Source organism: Topomyia yanbarensis, chromosome 1 (assembly GCF_030247195.1).
Source record: "Topomyia yanbarensis strain Yona2022 chromosome 1, ASM3024719v1, whole genome shotgun sequence".
Classification (NCBI taxonomy): Eukaryota; Metazoa; Arthropoda; class Insecta; order Diptera; family Culicidae; genus Topomyia; species Topomyia yanbarensis.
In genome coordinates, this window is record NC_080670.1 from 14,336,698 (window position 1) to 14,359,246 (window position 22,549).

General features: G+C 40.8%; 1 protein-coding gene across 1 annotated transcript in view; it reads right to left on the reverse strand.

The window, feature by feature from the left end:
* LOC131676943 (uncharacterized) overlaps nt 1–22,549 on the reverse strand; it is a 236,724-nt gene that overhangs the window by 48,355 nt on the left and 165,820 nt on the right. The gene's annotated exons all lie outside the window — the stretch shown is intronic.

Below are 22,549 nucleotides of genomic sequence, written 5' to 3' on the forward strand. Positions count from 1 at the left end.
AAACTAGGGATTCAATTCTATTTACAAGATGGAGGACAAGAGTTTCAATAAAGAGTAAAAATTATAGCTATCTTAAAACTAGGAATACAGAATACTAATTTGAATTTTTTTAACTAAAACTTATGCTTGGTCAAGATATTCAGAGGGTGGCTTATTTCCGCATCAGTGTAGCAGCAGTTGTATCAAGGACAGGGGAGAGACAGGGAAAGAAGAGCAAAACTTGCAACTTTCGCTCGAACGGGGGGGGGGGGGGGGGGGAAGGGGGATCAGCGAAACAAATTTGCGCCTCAGTCTAGTAAGTCGTCGAGTACCGGATTGGCGGATGGTATTCTTCGGACCCGCGGGGAATCCTTCAAAAGTCATCGGACCTCGAGTCGCTCTCGCTTCAGTTTCCTTCTATGCAGGCGTAGTGGTAAGGGCGACGGCGGTTACATAGTGGCACTCTGGAGCTGATCGGTTCCACAAGGCAGGAGGAAACTCTAAAAACGAGAAATAAAAGAGAGGGGCTAAATTGGGATATTTATCGTTTTTATGAAGGTATAAATAAGGGACATATAGGGGAAATCACGAGTTGCCAGCATATCTCGGACTGGGACATTGGGTGGTCTACCTCGGGCCCGAAGGGATTCCTTTAACTGAGACCTGGCGTCACAATACCCGGCGCATACCCAGACAACGTGTTCGATGTCGTGATAGCCCTCGTCACAAGCGCACAGACTACTCTCCGCAAGCCCAATACGCCGCAAATGCGCATCCATGGTGTAGTGATTGGACATAAGTCGGGACATTACGCGAATAAAATCCCGACCCACATCCATCCCCCCGAACCAAGGCTTCGTTGATACCTTTGGGATAATCGAATGTAGCCATCGTCCAAGTTCCCCGTTGCTCCACGAGGTTTGCCAACTGTTGAGCGTCCTCTGACGACAAATACTAAAAAATTCGTTGAAGCAGATTGGTCTTTCGTATATGTCACCATTTAATGCGCCCGCCTTTGCTAATGAGTCGGCCTTTTCATTGCCCGGGATAGAACAATGAGAGGGGACCCAAACAAAGGTAATCTGATAAGATTTTTCAGATAACGTACACAAGGACTCCTGTATCATCCCCAGAAAATACGGGAGTTGCTTTTTAGGCTTCACCGCACGAAGAGCCTCGATAGAGCTGAGGCTGTCCGAAACGATGAAGTAGTGATCTGTGGGCAGAGTGTCGATGATCCCAAGGGTGTACTGAATTGCAGCTAACTCTGCGACGTAAACTGAAGCGGGATCATTAAGCTTGAATGAAGCGGTGATAGTATTGTTGAAGATACCGAAGCCAGTGGACCCATCGAGATTTGATCCGTCAGTGTAAAACATTTTGTCGCAGTCGACTTCTCGGAATTTATTATAAAATATATTGGGGATCACCTGCGGGCGTATATGGTCCGGGATTCCACGAATCTCTTCCTTCATGGATGTGTCGAAGAATACAGTAGAATCAGAAGTATCTAGGAAACGGACACGGTTGGGATTGTACGAAGAAGGATTGATGCTCTGTGCCATGTAGTCGAAGTACAAGGACATAAAACGGGTTTGAGAATTAAGCTCGACGAGCCTCTCGAAATTTTGAATTACCAACGGGTTCAGAATGTCGCATCGGATGAGCAATCGATATGAGAGTTCCCAAAATCGATTTTTTAGCGGAAGAACGCCCGCCAGCACTTCGAGACTCATCGTATGGGTCGAGTGCATGCAACCCAAGGCAATGCGCAAGCAACGATACTGGATTCTCTCCAGTTTGATGAAGTGTATGTTCGCAGCGGAGCGGAAACAGAAACACCCGTACTCCATCACCGACAATATCGTTGTTTGGTATAACCTGATCAGGTCTCCTGGGTGAGCACCCCACCATGTTCCAGTTATTGTTCGGAGAAAATTGATCCTTTGTTGGCATTTCTGTTTCAGATACCTAATGTGACATCCCCAGGTACCTTTAGAGTCGAACCAGACCCCGAGATATTTAAATGTGAAAACCTGGTTGATCGTTGCACCCATTAATAAAAGCTGGAGTTGCGCCGGCTCACGCTTCCTAGAAAAAACAACCAACTCAGTTTTCTCCGTGGAGAACTCAATACCCAGCTGAAGAGCCCAAGCAGACAAATTGTCCAAGGTATTTTGTAATGGTCCTTGCAAGTCGGCAGCTTTGGACCCTGTAACAGAGACCACCCCGTCGTCTGCAAGTTGCCTTAGCGTGCATGAATTGGCAAGACAATCGTCAATGTCATTCACGTAGAAATTGTAGAGCAGGGGACTTAGACATGAGCCCTGGGGAAGACCCATGTAGCTAAATCGCGATGTTGTTAAATCGCCATGCGAAAAGTGCATGTGCTTTTCAGACAACAGGTTTAGCAAAAAGTTATTTAAAATTGGTGAAAGACCATGCTGGTGCAGCTTCTCTGACAGAATGTTGATAGAAACTGAGTCAAAAGCCCCCTTAATATCCAAGAAGACTGATGCCATCTGCTCTTTGTTAGCATAGGCCATTTGGATTTCTGTAGAAACCAACGCAAGGCAATCGTTCGTCCCTTTGCCTTTGCGGAAGCCAAATTGTGTATCTGACAGTAAGCCATTTGCTTCAACCCAATTGTCGAGGCGAAACAAGATCATTTTCTCGAATAACTTCCGAATACAGGACAGCATTGCAATCGGCCGATACGAGTTGTGGTCGGAGGCTGGTTTTCCTGGTTTTTGGATGGCGATGACCTTCACTTGCCTCCATTCATAAGGGACAATGTTACCCTCAAGAAACTTGTTAAATAAATTCAACAAGCGCCTTTTTGCAGTGTCAGGCAGATTCTTCAGCAAGTTGAATTTGATTCTGTCTAACCCTGGGGCGTTATTGTTGCACGATAAGAGAGCAAGTGAGAACTCCACCATCGAAAACGGTGTTTCGTTCGCGGTATCGTGAGGAGACGCGGCGCGGCACGTTTTCTGTACCGGGACAGAGTCCGGACAGATCTTCTTGGCGAAAGCGAATATCCAACGGTTTGAATATTCCACGTTCTCGTTGGTACTATTACGGTTACGCATACGTCGAGCCGTACCCCAAAGAGTGCTCATCGCTGTTTCTCTCGTTAACCCGTCGACGAACCGGCGCCAATAACTGCGTTTTTTGGCTTTCATTAGACTCTTCATTCGCCTTTCTAACGACGCGTACTGCAGATAGCTAGCGGGTAACCCGTCTTCCCGGAAGGCCTTATATGCAGTGGACTTTTCCGCGTACAGCTCTGAGCACTCTTTATCCCACCACAAGGTGGGAGACCGTCCATGGGTATTCGCGCTGGGTACTGGTTTAGTCTGAGCTTGATTCGCACTGTCGAGAATCAAGCCAGCCAAAAACCTGTACTCTTCCTCCGGAGGAAGTTCTTGAGTGGATTCGATTTTAACGGATATCGCGGTCGCGTAACTCTTCCAATCAATGTTCCGTGTGAGGTCATATGAGACATTGATTGTTTCCGATGGTCTTGAACCGTTAGCAATTGAAATCACGATAGGCAAATGATCGCTACCGTGGGGATCAGGGATCACCTTCCACATGCAATCTAACTGTAGCGATGTCGAGCAAAGCGACAAATCCAACGCGCTTGCGCGTGCTGGTGGTGTAGGAATCCGCGTCATTTCTCCCGTGTTTAGGATGGTCATGTTGAAATTATCGCAAAGATCTTGGATTAATGTTGATCTATTATCATCATGAAGACAGCCCCATACCGTACCGTGCGAGTTAAAGTCTCCCAGAACTAGCCGCGGTGCCGGTAAGGATTCCGTGATATTACAAAGCGTTCGGTGCCCTACCGAGGCTCTAGGAGAAATGTAGATGGAAGCAATGCAAAGGTCTTTACCTTTGATTAAAACTTGACAAGCGACAATTTCAATGCCTGGTGTCGAAGGGAGGTTAATTCGATTGAAAGAATAGCACTTTTTGATCCCCAAAAGTACTCCTCCGTAGGGGTTTTCTCGATCCAGACGAATTATATTAAAGTCGTGGAAGTTGAGATTTATATCGGATGTTAACCAAGTTTCACATAATGCGAAAGCATCACATTTTAAACTATTTAGTAAAAATTTAAAGGAATCGATTTTCGGGAGGATACTTCTGCTGTTCCACTGTCGAACAGTGATCGAATCGGTGACCTCGTTCGATGACTTAGCCATCGAAGGATACGATCGCTGCAAGGAGGGGCCATTTAGTAGTCAACTGCTTCAAAAATGTTTGCACTATAGGGAGAAAACGTATCAGAAGGCTTTTAAGAGGATCAGTAACATTGAAAGCTGTGAAAATTAAGTCCACTATGTCAGAAAATTTCATTAGTCCGCTACTGGACTGAGTATCTGTTTGAAAAAAGAGGACACTTGGGGTTTTGGATGTCCCTGGAAGTGGTGGGTACTCCTTGTTAGAATTAATATTTCCAAGTCCTGGAGCAAATTGCTTCGGCTTTTGTGCATCACTTCCGTTGGATTTATTGGTTGTAGATGGCGCACTCTGAGTGGACGACACCTTGGCACCCTTACGAGGCAATGTAGGGGAGGCTGGATTTCTCCTCTTCCTGGATTCCCCTGGGTTAACCAAAGATGTTCCCTCTCGTGGGTCGTCAGATTCTTGCTGGATGGCCCAACTGCTTGCAATTGCTGCAGTTCATGACCCGCGGTACGAACAGGCGAACTGGTAGGCGAACCCTGTCAAGGAGGATGTAGTTGGGAAGAGAGGACCCGGCGAATGTCACCCGAATCGAGCCTGATAGAGAGTAGGTAGTCTTACCTCCCTCGGTGTTTGCGGTATACAATTGTTTGCATTCCAAGATCTTAATCTGTTCAAGTGAGGGGTCCTTAAAGCAGCCAACCCCGTGCTCCAACAGTTCTTCGCATTTCAGGCCCGGTTCGGACACTACCCCATCGATTTCACAGGCCACACAAGGCACGTACGCTTTAAATTCCCGCGTAAAGCGCTCACAGCAAGCAATCGCGTTTGCCTGGCCGAGATCACTCACTAGAACACGTATCTTGTTTGCCCGAACACGTGTTATCTGAGTTACGGCCGGGTAATTAGCAGTCAGATCTCGAGAAAGTTTTAATATATTAACCGGTTTCTCTCCGGTCCGAAAATATACCACCCATGGCCCAGAGGAACCTTCTGGGTACTGCTTTATACGGGGAGCAATGCGAGTATTAGGGGGATCAGGGACTTCCATGATTACATCAGATGGTATTTCGCCCTCGGCCATTTAAGCACGAGGGCAGAGCGTTATATAAACGGGAATGTGTCTTATTATTTGATTACAAGGTAGAGTAAAAGTAGGGAAAAGGAAAGAAAGCAAACGAGGAAAAAAATAAAGCAAAACTTATCTGTAAACAACGTCGATTGTTCCGCACCAGCGAAAACAATGTACTGGATTTACTGCCGGCACCAGCAGAATGGCAGCTATCGAACGAACAAAGGATGACCTTGAATCACTGAAATTTACACACCGAACACCACTGTGAAATATAACGATCCGTTCCGTTCAAAGGTTGGGAGACGTATGATTAAAAGCTCGATTGAAAAATATTTAAAATTAGGTAATCTAATTGTAATACAAACTTTGGTCTTATTCGTTTGTTTGACACGGCTTGGTACGCGAGCATAACGGAGTTGTACCTTTTCTATAAATTTACAAAAAAAAATGAAAATCGATCTCGGAGTTTTTAGCGTCACTTGATAGATTCTGAAGATGAAAAATGGCAGTACTGCCGAATCGATCAGAAGTGACTTCGTGATCGTCCAATATTTTTCAAAGATATACATCATAGTGTATGAGCGGTTGTGCGACGATAGGCATAATTATGACAGGCATAAGTACGTTAGGCATACATACGGTAGGCATAATGGGCGTTGGGCATAATGGACTATCAGAAGAATTCATATTCATAGGAACTACCATTTCTCACTATTTTGTATAGATTCTTGAGAAGGGGACGCCCTGTAAAAAATGATAGCAGTTTTTTTAGTCCTGGCATAATTTTCAGCTATAAGAACTATAAGAACTGGGTTTATTTGATAGGCACGTTTGCGTTAACTGGACGGCACCAATTTCTTTGTTTTACATTTTAAATTTCTTACAATTAGGAGATCACAATGTTAAAATTATTTTTTTTATATTAGATCAAAGAGGAAAAAATTACCAATAAATTTTTAAGTGTAACTGAGGGGTGTCAATAATAGGAATATTTTTTCGGACTAGTAGTTCAGGTTTTAACTAGAAATACTATTGAATTGAGCAATGAAAACCAAAGAGATAAATTGAAATTTGCTTTTGGTAATGCGGGCTTATACTTGTGCAAGATATTCAGAAGAGGCCTTAATCCCAACGTCTGGTTAGCAGTAATCGTATCAGCGATAGAGAAGAGAAGGCGGACAATGACAACAGGGGAAGAACACAAACACTAAGAAGGCAAGGGGAAGATCAACGGCATCAATTACAGTCTCAGGCTGCCACGTTATCATGAACCGGGTCTACGGGTGATATTCTTTAGACCCGCAGGGAATTCTTCAAAAGTGACTGTACCATCAGGTCGCACTCGTTATTGCTGGAATAGTGATGAGAGCGAAGGTGGTATTGCCCGGCTCTATAAAGGCATTTCTGAGACCAAGAAAAAAGAAGAGAGGGGCCAAAGTAAGTTGTTGGCCGTTTTTATTAAAAGGTATGTGTATGCCGAAGATCGTGACTGGCCAGGATATCCCGAACTGGGACATTGGGTGGTCTACCTCGAGTCGGTTGGAAATCATTTAGCTTGGATTCACGATACCCGGCACATACCAAGACAGCGTGCTCGATGTCGTGATAACACGCACGCGCACAGACTACTTTCTGCAAACCCAATACGTCGCTTGTGCGCATCCAACGTGTAGTGATTGTACATTAGCCGTGACATCCATTACCCTGAACCAAAGCTTCGTAGATATTTTTGGGATAATAGAATGTAACCATTGTCCAAGTTCCCCATTGCTCCACGAGGTTTGTCAACTGTTGAGTGTTTTCTGACGACAAATACTGTCATTGAAGCAAATTGGTTTTTCGCAGATGTCACTTACTAATGCGCCAACCTTTGCTAAAGAGTCCGCTTCTTCATTATCCGGGTTAGAGCCAAGAGAAGGAACCCAAACAAAGATAATACCCATGCAGACAAATTGTCTAAAATATGTTTCAATGGTCAACGCAAGGCAATCATTCCTCCCTTTGCCTTTGCGGAAGCATGTATCTGGCAGTAAGCTGTTTGCTTGGACCCAATTATCCAGGTGGAGTATGATAATTTTCTCCAACATTCCCAGGACTCAATAGCTGCATTGCACGACAGCAAGTGATAAATCTTCATCATCGAAAACGACGTTTCGGTCGGGGTATTGTGAGGAGGGCCCGGCACGGTAAATTTTCTGCACCGGGACAGAGTCCGGGCAGATCTTTTTGACGAAAGCTAATATCCAGCGGTTTCAATATTATACATTCTCGTGTGTAGTCTCGGTTACGTTTACGTCGAACTGTGCCCCATAAAGTGCTCCGCGATGTTTCTCTCGTTAACTCATCAACGAACCGGCGCCAATCACTACGTGTTTTAGCTTTTGTCGAAGGCCTGATTCGCTTTTCTAACGTCGCGTACTGTTGATAGGCTTTATACGCAGTGGACTTTTCTGAGCGCTCTTCGTCTCACCACAGCGTGGGAGACCGTTCGTGGATGTTCGCGCCGGGTACTGGGTTAAACTAAGTTGAAATTGATCGAATCGGTGACCTCGTTCGATAACTTACCCATCGAAAGACACGATCGCTTCAAGGAGGGCCATTTAGCAGTCACAATCGCCACCAAAATGTATTCACTATAGGGAGAAAGATTGTCAGGATCATTAGTCGAGTACAGGACTGTGTTTGATTTTGAAAAAAAGGCGAGACTTAGAGCTTTTGATGGCCCTGGAAGTGGTGGGTACTCCTTGTTGGATCTAAAATTGCCAAGTCTGGGAGCAAGTTCGATTAGATTCATTAGTTGTAGTAAGAGCGCTTCAAGTATTAGGGAGCGCTTAATTTTAGTCCCGCGCTGCTCGTACGCAGGCCATGATTAAAGAGCATACGGAAGGCCCCGCAGTAAATACATTTTCCAGTATCTGCCGCGAAAGCTATTCTCATGCTTTTCCCCGCATTCACCGCACTGTTTCTTGTTTGCCTCAATAAGAGGCTGTGTACCACAACTGTTTGGCTGTAGTTCATTACCCACTATACAAACAGGCGAACTGGTAGTCAAGTAAGACCTAGTTGGGGACAGAAAAGTCGGCGAAGGTCACGCGACATGAGCCTGATAGAGAGTAAGTCGTATTATGCCCCTCGGCAATTGCGGAATTAAATTGCTTGCTATCTAAAATCTTAATCTGTTAAAGTGAGGGGTTCTTGAAACAACCAACCCCGTGCTTCAACAGATCTTTGAACTACAGACCCGGTTTGGGTATAACTCCATCAATTTCTACGGCCATTGCTGATATTTAGACGATAAAAATATGCAGCTCAACGTAGCAGAAATTAATGTTGTGCAATTTCACCATCTACGCCATGCGGTACTGCTTATGTTCAAAAACATTAGATAAGCAGAAACATTTGTTTCGTAGAATAACTTGAAACACGTCGTTGAATGTAATGACATTTTGAACAGCATCCCAACATATATAGATAATGACAGTATTGAAATAAAGCAGCATGACCTGGCACCACGTACTAGATTCGACGCTATCAAACAACTCATCAAAATATGGAGAGGTGGACAGTGTTCAGGAAGCTACCTGGAAGAACTTCTTCCCAGGACTGACCCCGTCACGTTCGTGTGATGAGAATGCATCTGACAAAACCTATTCCCTCTTACTTGACCGTCCCGTGCAGATCAGCTCAACCTGCTGCATATTCTCAACGAACACTGGTTCAGTACCCAGGGCAGATACCAGGCACGCTTTGCATATATTACCAAGTAAAAATTATTACGTACCAGTTCTGTGATCACCCGGTACATAATGGAAAACCATGCCCAGGGAACTTTAATAAAAACTCATCTATGGCAATTCAATTCAACACAACTGAACTATCAGCTGAACCACAAACAGTTCCATCAACGAGGAAGCTAATATAAAAGATGACGGATTCAGATTTGTGATTCGTAAGTGAAAGAAATAGAGAAGAACATCTGATCGCGAACACCAACCTAGCAAACATAACCGATGACGTCAACGACTACGCGATTGAAGTGAGGGGTCCCACAGTAGGTGAAAAACGAAATATTTCACCTCCGTGAAAAAAGATCTCCATAGAAAATTGCGTTTACGTGATCGGTCGGACAGCCGCTAACATTTACTTTTTTAGCAGAAAAGGATGAAAATAGATCTTTAAAAAATGAGAAGGATTGCGAAATAAGTGAATATTCACCATTTGATTCTGCTCGACGAGTTCAAATAAAACAAGTTCTTGGGGATTTGTGGAACTATTTATTGCGTTCAGACAACTTTTCTGAATCTTTAGTTGGATTTATGTTTCACACCGATCGATACATACGATAGCACTGAGTGAGCATGCACAGGTGTTATGCTCGAGGCAGTTAATTGAATTTTTCACTTAAACATGAAGCCAATAGGTAAATTGCTCTACCATCCTACTCAAAAGCTTCCAATAAAAATAAAGGCACACAAAAAATTATGTGGTGAGGAAAAAAAGTCTTCATGCTCGAACTAATAACTTTGTTTTTATTTGTGCATCACTTCTAGCATTATTTTTGAACGTAACGGCCATTCATAAAGTTTACATCTAGCAGATGTAGCTAGTTTGAAGTCACGTCTCTTCACGTTCTCCTTCTGACAACTCCTTTTATCCATATTGAAGAAACTATACAGAGACGCGTACATCGAAACCATCTCTTGGCATCCCCAGTCTTCGCTGTTGAACCAGAAATGAACCCCGATAAGGCCATTTCTGTACGGTTTATGGCCAACGATGACGGCGAGGCTGTAGTGCGAATGGCATGGTGAAAATGAGGCCGCCATCCATCTCGGAACCGAAAGTGGCGACAGAGGGCAAAAACTGAATATAGAATGTATATGCAAATATTTGCTTTGGCATGTAGCGACCCGGGATGTGCTTAGTACCCGCTCATTGCTACCACCAGCAGTCTGTACAACTTCGAGCTACACAGATGGTGGTAAGTTTCAGGATGGCTCAGCATTCCGGTTCATCGGATGCGCAGAGCGCTGCGAGCTTTCCCGAAATGGTTAGCAGCAGGAGCTGCCTAATGTGGTAGAGTTGTGGGGAGGGGGAGGGGCAAACTAACTACCAAGAGACTACATAATCACGCAATGAAGTTTAGTGCGCTAACGGTGGCGTGATACCCCGTTAAAGGATCGCAGTGCTCCGGGAAACTTTCGGCAGGCTGCTAAATGACTGGCTTATTTGGGGCAATTAATTGTTTTTCTCACAGGGGATTCATTGTCGGCGCAAATTGAGTTATCCGAAGATGCAGTAGGCGGTTGAGCGGTTAGAAAAGTTATTTGTTTACTTGTTTCGTGAATTTAGGAAATTGTATCACGCTATGTTTCTCGAAGGAATTACTTTATTTATTGACGGTGAGTTGTTACAGTATTGCAGTCTTTCCCCTGCGAAGACGAATTCTCCGTTCACGAATAATTTCCGGAAACTGTATCTACCACAGATACGCGTATACACGATTACAAAAGTTTAGCATTTTGCAATATGTTGAATAAACTGTTTTCTAAATGTCAAATTCGATAGGAATAGTGTGAAAATGAGTACGACACCACGAATAAACGTAGCTAACAATAAAAAACTCAGATCCGCTCTGCCGGAGACCTTTCCGGAAGCTTTCGAAGTAGCACGGGTTCTTCTGAAATAAAAGAAAAAGAAATAACAAGAACATCGTAATGGGTCTGCCATTTCCAGCATTTCCATCGGCAGAGAAACAACTGTCATACTTCAATATGAAAAATGGCACAATGCCTAGCAGGAGTGAGGCTGTAACCGCAGAATTTGTGATGGCCGTGCGACATCGCGGAAAAATGGTTCACCGAAGGAAAGATGCTTCCTGTGCGATAATAAAATGATTTACAAAGGTTGTACCTTCGGGAGATAAGGTCCGAGAGCAAAAAAAAAACCTGATGCTGCTGGCTGGAGGAAACAAATTTGATTAGGTCCATTGAGTTGGGAATTTACCAGAAGGCATCACGACGCTACCGTGCTGTAATTAATTGTTAAGAGCGGTGCCTCGTATTGCAAAATACTCCACTGCAAATGAGTTCTTTTGTGGAAATGTAGTCTTGACAGTAGCATTGTGTGAAAAATAAACATTTCGTCCAAATTTCACCAATCGATCTAATTAAAAAAAAATCCTTTCAGAGATTGCACCAGAAAAAAAGTTGGCCATAAAAGGGTTAAGCCGGTACTCCTGTGATTAAATTTGTGGATACAGCTAATTCGATTGTACGGAAACGACGCTCGAAAAGATAGAATTTATTGGTCATAAAATTAGTATAAACTATCATAACTGCACTGTTGGCGGTGTTTCCTCAATAGAACACCATTATTCGCCCATCTTCCTTTTCCTGTTGAACAGATAATCAAATTGACTATCCTCATCGCACACCAGCAAGATCCTCCAGCTGCGGCATCGCACCGTTGCCCGGTGTCTGGACGAAAACATGGCTCCCAAGTGGCTCGAATTGCTTATTCATCGAATCCCGCAGCCTGCAAGTGCACTATCGGAATTAACCGAGGCAAGTAATGCTAAACTAGTGCACCACCGACCGGACCGGTGCGGAAACAGAACTAATGGGGAATGGCTGTCTATTAATTTGAATTTCGAATATATGCACATGAAAAGAGATTTAACGAAGCGTTTTGTGGTTTTGCACGGTCCCAATACTCTAACCGGGTTAGTGCAGGAGCCGGCCTGGTGCTCAACCATGGGCGAAGCCCGTCCGGAATCTATGCACTTGATGGTGGCGAGATGGCCGGCCAGTAACTGGTGCCAATAAATGATTTTGCTGATGTACATTACGACTGGGATATCGAATGATGGTGGTTGGCTGTAGTCCAGGAGCAGATTAACATTGCACTGTAAGAAAAACTGATTTCTGGGGAATCTGTTCAAGACGATACCGCATGGGGTAAATGCAACAGTAAATTTTCACTGCGAAAATACCCCAATAAACAAAACAAAAATGCGCGAACTTTAACCTATGTTGTGAAACATTTTACAATAAATCATTGTAAAATGTTTCACAAATTCAAATGAAAGTGTTTTAAACTTTTCATGCCATATTGTTTATAAACTGTTATAACTCTAAGATTATAGTAAATTTGGCCACTAACAACTTGCAAGGTAAATAATTGGGACTTTCATTTTTGTACTAACAGTTATAAGATTTACCCACAGAACTAAAGTCGAACAAGCTTTCGCTGAAGCAGTGCTGCCAGAAACAGGTATTTTTTTATTATGTTTCGAAATATTAATCAATTTCGACCAGCTTCGATCACTTTTTTCGTGCAATTGGGATAGACGGGATGAGTATTGCTGACTACACTGTGTTCCGATTCCATCGATTATCTTCCGAGATTGTTTGCGAAAAACTCGAAACTTATCTGGTTACATTGGATCATGACATAAATAGATGATAAGATTAATGCTCGACAGATTTTTGGTGGTTTATTTGCCTTTTTTTTAGAAACGATCGCAGTTATGTGAACAATCGCAAATTTCGCGGTGGGGGTGTACTCATCGCTGTGTAATCCACATTGAATAGTTTCATCAATCCAATGCCTGTGGAGGTTTTTTTTTGTCGGCATCGTTGTGGTATATTTACCCATGATTCGAAAGAATGATCTAGTCAGTGTAAACTACCATATCCGATCGATTGATGCTATTTTTTCTTGCCTTGGAAGTAATAAATGTGTATTGTTTAGAGTCGCCCCTGTAGTGAACACGCGCTTACATTTCCACCACTTGCGCTGCGCTATTGGATGGATTCGGCTTCAACTGTGTCACACAGATTAATAGCATTGCCAATCGCTACGGTCGTATCCTGGACTTTGTCATATTGAACGAGACAGCACTATCCGACTGAAACTACATCTGTGATTGATGCAAATCTCCCTCGCGTAGAAGTGAACATCGGAAAGTAAAAACTAACCAGTTCCGGCACTGCGACGAAACCACCATTTTTGATCGAAACAAAACGTTTTGTTTCATGACATCAACAATATTAAGGGCAAATAGTTCTGGAACCCTGCATGCCATAAAAAATTGTTACAAAAGTTCTGACATACATATGGTCAGTGTTAGGTCAGACCGGACTAAGTCGCAAAACATCAAAAAATGAGATAATGATGGCACTGGATAAAGTATATCGTCAACTACATTCGACTTTTGCCAGATTTGAAATATGTAACAATAAACAAGAATTATGGCAAAAATAATTTTCCAATCATAATGTAAAGAATGCTGCGATTCAAACTTTAGCCTCGTTTTTCTCGAAATCAATATTTTGTCACTTAGTCCGGTCTGACTTAACACCGACCATATGTAGTAAAATAATATATTGATATTTTACTGTGCTTGCTGTACACACTGAATAGTAGCTTGCCGAGTATTATTTACAATCGTAGTACATATAATTACCGCTCGCCAGATTTGTAGTCAATTGTATAGCTCCATAATCCATAGATATAGGTATCGATTTCGCAGTTACACTGTATACCTTGTTTGAGTATGCTCAATGAGTTCGTGAAACCGAGATGGGTCATAAAATGAACAATAAAACTCTTCACGTATCGCATTTATAATATTCACTGAAAAAAAGTTGTGACATTTTTCACAAAAACAAATTTATATAATAAAATAAATAACAAAGAAAAGACATGTTTATAATTTTTGTCAACAAAAACGCTATGAATAAGGAAACATTTTAAATGTAACTGTATCATAGAGAAACTATCAATGAAAAAGTTTTTCTAACGATAACTTATAACATGTTTTTAAATTTCGTGCAAATTAACAGGCAAATCTATAATTTTATTATAACATATGATTCTAAATGTCAATTTAAATTAAAATGCTTCTAACTAAAATCTTCCGAAATACGATAGTTTTCGAAATATTTGGAATTTTGTTTCAACAAAAAATGAATTCGTTAATTTATGCCAGTTTTATAAGCTATCCTCGTTTCGCCATCTTCAACCATAAACAATCGAATATTTATCGTAAAAGGTTTTTTTATGTATTCGGATCATGGAGAAGCTATCAAACAGTTTTCCTAACAACTTTCAACATATTTTTATAATTCCTAGAGTAGCAGGTCAGTTTTTCTTGACGAGCTCTTGCGATGGTATTTTTGCACCGTTGTTGACAAAAATACATTGACTATATATTTTTCAAGCTAAATTCAATGAGGCGAAGGTATTTTTTTTCGATGTTTTTAAAATTTGGTTACTATATTCAAGGTTAAATAAAACAATGTACACGCCAAGAAAATCAGCGGTTCAACTTTAATTTTAATAGTATGAATACTGTAGATTATTTAAATACTAACAACACAAATAATAAATGCAATCCATTGACGTCATTCAGGTCAAAAATTGAGGAAGTGGCAAATGATTTGAAAACTCCTGAAACCGCGGAAGGAAGTGTTGAAAAACTTGTTTTTTCGGCATCTGCGCCTGCTTTTGTACTTGTAAATAACTTCTTCAGTGGGGGTGGGCGTAGCGTAGTTGGTAAATCGATTGCCTTGTACGCAGCACACCTGGGTTCGAGTCCCGACCCCGCACATAGGGTTAGAAATTTTTCACAAAAGATTTTTCTAACCCGAAGAGGCGAATGACCTTATGGTTAAAACCTCTATAATCGAAAATAAAACAAAACTTCTTCAGTAACTTTGTCGTCACCAGAGTGTGGAATTGAAGTTATGCATTCCGACTCATGTAGTTGCTTAGCTGTGCGACGATCACGTTTGCGATTCGGAGCATTTTTTTGGAATTGCTTTTCCATCATATTATTTCAACAACACCTTAAAATATTATATTGTTAACTCACGTGAAATATCTGATCCGCATTCACGAGCATTTTCATTACACACGAGCACGTAATTATTCAAACAGAACTTTTAATTGTTTAGAGGCTTATCGAATACTGAAGTTCAAGATGGCTTCAGTATTCGATAAGATGCAATTGTGTTCTTTATGTCTTCTTTACTTCGTTTTGACGTTTTTCGCACAAAATTACTAACAATTTTGCTGTCAAAATAATTCAAATTTACATTATAGTAATGATCTGTAGTGCTCCCAAAATGGCTGAATTATCGTGCCATAAGCGTATGTTTCATGTTGATGTCCGTATTTTTTTCAAAAACAAAAATATCGAAAAATCAAGATAATACTTGTATTCAGCATTAATTTTAAACTCACTTAACATTTTTTTACATTGATTAAATGTACTGTACTGAGGACGAAAGCCAATGCGTTTTCACAGAACAACACGCGAAAACATAAACGACGCCATAGCTAATACAGCTGCTCCACGGCAACTGCCTAAATGACAGTCGTCAACGATGTTCTCTACCGTGTATCTAATTCACGCAACATGAGCGCCTCTGCAATAACAAAGAAAAGATAATGCCCTATACCTATTTTACTCCCATACCTATTTGGCCCCCTTCTACTCTTCTATTTGATGTCAAAAATACAATTTTCCTATTGAATATGGTTATAAATCCCAATTCAAATTAGCAAAAATTTTCAAAAATGTTCAAGTTTTCAAAATATTTCAAATTCTGTTTAAACAAAAACAAATTTGTTTAATTAGGACCTTTTCTTAAGTTATTCGCGGTTCTTCATCAGAAGAAAAAAATATTTAAAAGCTATATGAAAATAATAAATATATGATTTTATAATAGGTTGTGTTGATTGAACTATATAGTTAAACTACATCTCTACTGATTTCATATAGCTTACAAATGGTTTACAATATCGCCTTGATTTCAAAAGAAAAGACACAGGAATGGCCATGAGCATTTCAAAAAACCTATCGTTCTTGATGGAGAAACGCGAACAACGTATGAAAAGGTCAAAATAAAACAAAATAAACAAATCAGTTATGGAGAAGCGTTTCGAGTTCCTCTCATCAGAATCCGACACTAACTTAAGAAAAAAAAACATTTTCTGGGACCGTTTTCTAGAGTTGTCCTACTGGAGCTGTAGAGCTAGAGTCCCCAGTCAAAAACACTCACTGTGTATGATTCAGATGCTAGAAGAAAGTGAGGTCTCCCATATCACTAGAGTTCCCGGTCATGTTACTATGGAACGTGTTGTCATATGAAGCATATAAACGGCATGTCCAACTGAAGGCATGAGCCTAGGCTGCTAGGATCGAAAGGACCGAGTTTGTTAATTTAATTTGTTAATCTGGGACGTTATCCTGTTTGTGAGATAGCGGACACAGGTGCGCGTGGATAATCGCGAAAAGCTCGAGCGTTTGTATGTTAACGTTAACGTTCCCTCCTATTCCTTCTGAAATTTTTAAAAGTGGCTTCTACATTGCAAGGTAAGTCGTAGACACGAATGAAGAATATAAAATACTTGGGCCAGATACCCCGAAAGTTACTAGTAATGATTGCATTCTTTTTAATAAGTGCATGGTTTTTGGAAATTCAGTTGACTACAGCTGCTTTGATTGCGCAGGAATGACTTAGAACACATATTTAACTTTAACCACTGCACAATGGTCCAGAATGCAATTTTAGCAGGAATGTTGACATTTTACTAAAACGAAATCACTTAGCCTTATTAGGTCTTTGGATAAGATTTCGTGGTTTGTAAGCCCCTTCTTTCTGTTAAAACAACAGTTAGGGTGATTCTAGTTTTACCAAGATAAAAAATTTAACTTTTCAATCATTCTAGATACAGCCACACAACCTTCAGCGAAGTTGTAGAACGACAAGTTTTAGAAAAGTTTGCTAAAGACATACAGGCCCTACCTGTCCTACTTTTCATTTTACAATAAATTTAAAATCAAAGGTTAGAGTGTTTGTTTCTTAGAAAAATTGTTTTTTTCAAATAACTTTTGCGGTATTAATTTTAAACTAAGTATTCTTCAGACAACTTTAAGATTGTTTTAAGGCGAATAATGTATTTCATGGTACCACATATCCAACTGTTACAGTTGAAATGTTATGAGCACTTTTTCGCCAAAAATGGGGTTCTGTGGAATACCAATAGCACTCATTGAGGCCAACCAAAGGATAATTCTTTTTCAACTATGAATAAGGTCATGATTAGAGTTATAATTGAGCAAAAATGGCGAATACGATATTTTTTAAAACTTCATAAAATCGGTTTAACAAATCCCTTTTTGATATATTAAGTGCTTATATCTTTTGAACATGGTAGCTGAAGTTTTGAAGTGTTAGAAGAAAATGTTGATCCTTTGTAATATGTTTAAAATAGTTTCACGGTGAACAATATAAAAATATAGTTTCGTTTTCATGATAAAATATTGCACTTTACAATACTTTTCCATTAATTTATATAGCGGGTGGGGTGGTTCTATTTTTTTTAAATTAACTTTTTACTGGTTCGAGATAGAGTTTCGCTGTCTTCCAGAAAATTCAAGAACATTTTATTTTAAAAAACTTTGTCGAAGACACTGGAACTTTATGTCGTGTACTTTTCATTTTACAAGAAATTTACCAAAAATAATTAAGGTGTTTCATAAAAAATGGTTTTCTTTACTTAACTTTTGAAGTTTTGATTTTTCACTAAGATCACACTAGAAATACTTTCAGATATTTTGCAGGAGAACAATTTGTCTTAATGTACGAACCTCTAGCTTGTCTCGTTAGAAAGTTATATACACTTTTTACTAAAAAAACTATTTTTAGTAAACATTGCAAGATATCGTATTTGCCATGTTTTGGTGATATATACTACAAAGCATGCTAATTCATATGACAGCAAGGGTATTTAATGTTAAGTGCCCCAATGAAGACAATACTATTTGGAAAAGTCATATTTTTTGTAAACAAGTTCTCATAACTCTCAACATAACATGAAATGAAAAAAGTTTAGTAGTTGGTGTTTTAAAGCCAATTATGCGCCCCAAAATAAACTTCAATTTGTCCAAAGGGTACTTTAGTTCAGAATAAAAACTACAAATGTTATAAAAATAAAACTGTTTTTTTTTTAAAAAACATCCTTAAGCTTACATTTGGATTTCTCGTGCAATGGAAAGTGTAAAAGCTAGAGCTTGTGTGTCTTCAGCAAATTTATCTAAAATTTGTTGCTCTACAACTTCATCGAAGACAGTGAAGCTCTATCTCGAACCGTTAAAAAGTTCAATTTGAAATATTGCTAAAATTAGAACCATCCTAGCTTCTGTTTAGACAAAAAGAAGGGCCTTGCAAAGTACAACAACTTTGCCAAACATATTGTAAGGCTAAATCTTTTAATTTTAGTAAAAAGTTAAAATCCTGCTAAATTCACATTGTGGAGCTCCGATCTTGATGAAAGCTTGAGATTTTTTTTTTTAAATGCACGTAAGTACAAATGGAATTGAACCGTATATCGTCGATTGCGATTGAAGGTCTTTCGGGTATAATTTGACTTAAAAAAATAATGTACGGCGTATCCGTCTACAAGAAGGTTACAAATATTATCAAGCAAGTGAATAACCCATTCGAATGCACGACCAGCAAACAGTTGTCAGATTCCAGGTCCGTAAGCTGTTCGGCCAAGTGCCGATGAAATTCGATGAATGTATTTTGATATGCGATAGCCAATTTCGAACAAATTCCGTGCTTAAAATTTTCTGCGGGCAGGTCCTGTGTCAAGAAAACCAGAAACACTATGAATTTGAAAGTGTTATTCAGGTATGCATTTTATGTAAAATTTACTTCCAGAAGGAAAAAAATGTGATTGAACCAATGTGTGCATAAAGTGGGATTTTTGTGTTTCGAACTCATCTCATCAGTAATCAGCACCAACTTGGCGCAAGTTAGATAATGAATCCAAAACCTAACCTAGAGAAGTTTGATCTCGAAGTTTCGTGTTTCATACGAACTTTCGAAGTATAAGTCATGCTTTGGTTACTTGAGCTTAGTTCATCGGTGTTTTTCCATCTTAATTTTAGATATTAGAAACCTTTGCGTCCAGTGAATTTTCGTATTTTAAGTATATGGCTGAACTACACCACCTATAACAATATACGAATCCACTCAACTTACAACCATGTTCCATTTACGAGAAAGTTTCTTAAAAAACTGAATATCGCCTAATAGAGATTGAACGAATATAAAATTACAGCTATCGTATTACTGCCACCATCAATTTTCCTGATTCCAATTTTCCAGTTCTGATGTGCGCTACAAAGTGCCACATTCGTTGATAACTCAGTTTATCTTTGAAATACTGTCATCGCAACACTTTCACTGCCGGATTCCGTTCCTTGTTTGATGAAGCAGAAAGAAACTCCCCATCACCCCCTGCACTTAGTATCGGAGCGGTTTCATTTCAGTGGCGCTTCTCGTTCGACAATCGACGGAAAGCCAACGATTGCCACATTTTTTCCACAAGTAAACTTGTTATTTGCTATGTCCTCCCCTGAGGATATAATCAGCGACAAGCTTTTCCGCAAGATAGCATACACTCTCCTATTTTTTTCTTCTCCTTCACCCTAACAAATTTGGCCGGATTGAGTAGCTAGGTGTGTTATCCGTTCATTCTTCTTTAGCAAAAACACTTCACTTCTGAGGGGGCTTGGATATTAATTCGCAACTTATTACCATCACACACACGTCGCCACAAATGTGACCACCTATCAATATCCAACGCGTGGTCCTAATTGTGCAAACTCAAGCGAATTGGGTTGGATCCGTTGCCTGTCTCACATCACAATATGGTTTTTATTCTTCGGTTGCATTCACACTTTTCACTATTGCTGCTACTGTTGCAACGGACGACAACGACAATGAAGATGATGCTGCTGGTAATATCCTGTCCATGTACTGCGAGCGACCGACCGATCAGATACAGCTGTATCCAGTCCACGTTGGCCGCCCACCCGGTATATAGTCAGTCGGGTGAATGAATTCCAGACAAGCGAAAACGTAAAAAAAGGAATACTCACGAACAATGCTGTTTTGAACGAGCCAGTGGGGGAAAGGAAAGGAAAGGAAAACCGGAACTGAAGTGTTAACAAAGAGAACTGAAATAACCAGAAGTTGAGGAGTGATTGATAAACTCTATTTAGGAAATCTTCGGACGACGGAAGAACCCCACAGCGAACGGTTCGCGATGAGAGCTGACTGGAGACTGTCGAGTGGAAGATGAGCTCAGCCTCCGACTAGTCGACACGAATCTGCAGAGCCCCTGAGATGCTGTTAGTTCACTATGAAGCACGAGAGAGAGAGAGGTGGAAATGTTATCCTTTCTTCATGCGTATGTGCGAAACCACCACGAAAAGGACTTTCTCTCACTCTCCCTTCCTCTTTCGTTCTGACGGTCAGTAGGTGTACTGATTTTATATGATCGTAGAATTATGTAAACAATGCAAAGTTGTGTGATGCAATTCATGGTTTTTATCACTGGGACTCGGGAGTGAGAGAATCGATATGTTAGTAAATTTAAAAAGAAAGCAAAACAAATTAATATGTTTCTTTCTTTTAGTAAGGTTGATAACTTGTTGATAACATCATTATCAACATGCTAGATCTTGGGCCGCCACATGACTATACTCAGTCAGCGAGTGCCTATATCAAAGTTAAGAACCTCTTTCAGGTTCTCTGCTGCACATAACTCTTTTGATATTCGTGCTACATGCACAGCCCACAGCAGTCTGTCGTGTAATACAAAGTAGGCATTTTCCACCCAGTGCTAAATCGTTACCCTGACAGTTTGCAATCGTTACCGAAAAATAAATCTAACTCTAGGCGGACCAAATACGTTTCCTTAGAAAATCGTAACTACAGCCCTGCCATCGACAGCACTACACCTTTGTACAGCAACGTACCCCTTATAGCGGTTTATCATAAAAACGTTCTCGCAATGCGCTCCCGGCACTGATAAGCGACAATTCACAGCATCCAACAGGCAGTATACGCGAGTCAAACTCACAAACACTGTTGCTCGATGAATGCCGCAACCAGGTTACACTCAAAAGAGCAAGCTTCCTACCAACACGCTCTCTCTCTCACACACAATGCTCTCTCATCAATTTGAACCACCCGAAGAGGAGCGGCAGGACATGGGCCCGATCACCACACCACACATAAACGGGGCACCACACCCGAACTCCGACACCTACCTATATGTTGGTACAAGTTGCTTTGGGTTATGCCCGGCTGAAACATGCGAAAACGGAAAGCGTAAAACATAAACGCGAAAGGTGAAAATCCACTGTTCCGAATGGAAAACGGCGAGTCCTAGGTCGTGGCGGCAGGCGGTGACTTTTTCGCGAAACGCAATGGAATAGAGTTCGTCTCGCCGCAGGTTGCTGTTGTTTAGGGTTGGTGAAGGGGGTAGTGTAACTATGTGAGGCTGGCATCCAGCAGTGTGATGCGAAAAAGGATTAACATTCGGGTTAGGTACCACCCTCCCGTCGCCGATGGCGTCGGGGACAGGAAAGCGTTCCTCCATATTTTCTTATTTATGGTGCGAGGTCTCGGTGGTGATGCTGTGCAGCGGTTGGTACGTTTGCTGTCGTTGACTGCATCGGGAAGGTAAGACGATCTTCTTTATAACAGGCGATGCTCCTTGCCGCTGCTGCCGCCCTTGGCTATGGGTAAGGGTTGAGTATGTGGGAAATGGAATGTAATTGGAATTTAGTGTTCATCGAGGATGGCTTTGTTTATACAGGTTTATTTCGCTTCTGCTCAAAAGTGTTCGGAGGAAGATTTTCCCGGTAAGCATGTTATGTAATACCGGGCGGCCCCTTGGAAAGTGGTGTCTGTTGTGCTGGGTTACCTGATCTGACAAGCAATGTAAATTACGTGCAAATCAATAGATAACGAAATATGCAAAATTTCTACACTTTAAAATATTATCGAAGTTACTCTCATTTCAGTTGAAATACCTATAAATAATGAAATATGTAGAGCATCACGAAAGACCAAGCGGATAATGGATAGTATCACAAGCGGGGGAAAATTTTCCGTGGTGGATCAGACGGGTGCGATTCCCTGTCAAGGAATAAGTGGAAAATAGGGAAAAATGAAAAACAATAGGATCGCTTTTCCTTTTGTTTGAAACTCCGTCGATAGAATGAACGCAGTGATACCGTAAGCGTTATAAAATGTGCATCATTCAGCAGAACAAAATTGCAGACAGCGCCACCTATAAGACTCTGTTCAAAGTACAAATTTTTAAGTGGTAACTTCTCATTTTTCGCCAGTGATCTCTCCTTCCTATACTTGCACATATGCCAGTGGTGACTGTCCCAATTAAAAAAAAACTATATTTAAA